This window comes from Eriocheir sinensis, chromosome 4 (assembly GCF_024679095.1).
Source record: "Eriocheir sinensis breed Jianghai 21 chromosome 4, ASM2467909v1, whole genome shotgun sequence".
In the NCBI taxonomy this organism is placed as follows: domain Eukaryota; kingdom Metazoa; phylum Arthropoda; class Malacostraca; order Decapoda; family Varunidae; genus Eriocheir; species Eriocheir sinensis.
Genome location: NC_066512.1, coordinates 25,644,176 through 25,645,641, shown reverse-complemented (window position 1 = coordinate 25,645,641; position 1,466 = coordinate 25,644,176). Strand labels below are relative to the sequence as shown.

General features: G+C 30.6%; 1 non-coding gene across 1 annotated transcript; it reads left to right on the top strand.

The window, feature by feature from the left end:
- The first annotated feature begins 1,107 nt into the window (after positions 1–1,107).
- Trnal-caa (transfer RNA leucine (anticodon CAA)) lies at positions 1,108–1,222 on the top strand. The gene is made up of 2 exons: positions 1,108–1,145; positions 1,178–1,222. It is a non-coding gene; the product is annotated as a tRNA-Leu (tRNA).
- The last annotated feature ends 244 nt before the right edge of the window (positions 1,223–1,466 follow it).

The following is a 1,466-nucleotide window of genomic DNA, read 5'->3' as shown; positions in this document are numbered from 1 at the left end:
AGGGATGGGTGTTAAGTATATCATTTTGTTGTTACTATTACCATTACCATTATCATTATTATTATTATCATTATTATTATTATTTTACTGTTTCCATTTTTATCCATTAATTTACTTCTTTCAATTTGCTTTTCTGTTAGTGATATTACATGCTTTCATTTTCCTTTACCGTCTGTCTGTCTCGCAATCTGTCCTAGTTTCCCATATACTTTTATTTTTATTTTAGCGTCTGTCTGTCTTTCTAATTTTCTCGTTTACTTTGCATTTGTCTTATTTTCCTTTTTCTATACTTTATTTCATACGTTTTTGTCTATCTTACCGTATTCTAAAATGCAAATAAAACAATAATTAGTATTTAAAACACTTGCTAAGTTACTCATCTCTCTATCTGTCTTATTTTCTCTTTTATGTAACTTTTTTTACAGTAGAGGAAGCAGTTAAAGGGAAAAAAAATGAAAAAAAAGCCATAATTGTATTCCACGACGCAAATCAAGGAACAATAACTAGTAACAAAAAATAACTAACTTTTTTTTTTATTTATACATTATTTTTGTTTCCTTCATATTTTTTTTTGTCCCTCTCTGTCTCTCTTATTCTATCTCATTTACGTTGTTCATAATTATATAGCGATTTATTTTACTCTATTTTATTTTACTTTTATCTATTCCGCTGTGTGTTTGTGTTCTTGTTTACTTTTATTTATTTATTTATTTTTTTACTTTCTCTTATTCGTTATGCCTACTTTCCGGTAGCAGACATATATATATATATATATATATATATATATATATATATATATATATATATATATATATATATATATATATATGTATATATACACTTTATAGCATTCCAACAAGCAACACGTATACCTTTTGCAGCATTCTAACAAACTATACATATACACTGTAAAGCATTCTGCCTTTCAAATACGGAAATAAGAATGTGAAGGATTAGCTAAGTCCCTCCTCTGTCTCATTTTCTCTCAATACATATAACCGGTTTCTACTCCTTTACTGCTCTCTACGATGGAAATAAAGGTACAATATGTAGTAAAAAGAATAGTTAAGTCCCTCATCAATGTCACCTGCCGGCCTCCTTCCCACCGTCAGGATGGCCGAGTGGTCTAAGGCGCCAGACTCAAGGTTACCTTCCCTGCGGCGCGGGGGTGCGGGCGTTCTGGTCCTCTCTGAGGGCGTGGGTTCGAATCCCACTCCTGACACACTTTTATTTTTACTTTCTTTTCTTTGTTTTGGGGTTATGGTTTGAGTGCTGGATGTGTTGGTTGGAGGTCTAGAAGGATTTTATGGGAGGGTTTTATGGGTTTTGTTCTCGTAATAACTAACATTTATTTGATTTTGGCACAAATCAACTTCCTTTTATTGTTTTACATTTTTTATTATTATTGCTTATCATTGTGCTTATTATACTTATTTATATTATTATACTTATTGCATTATCACATT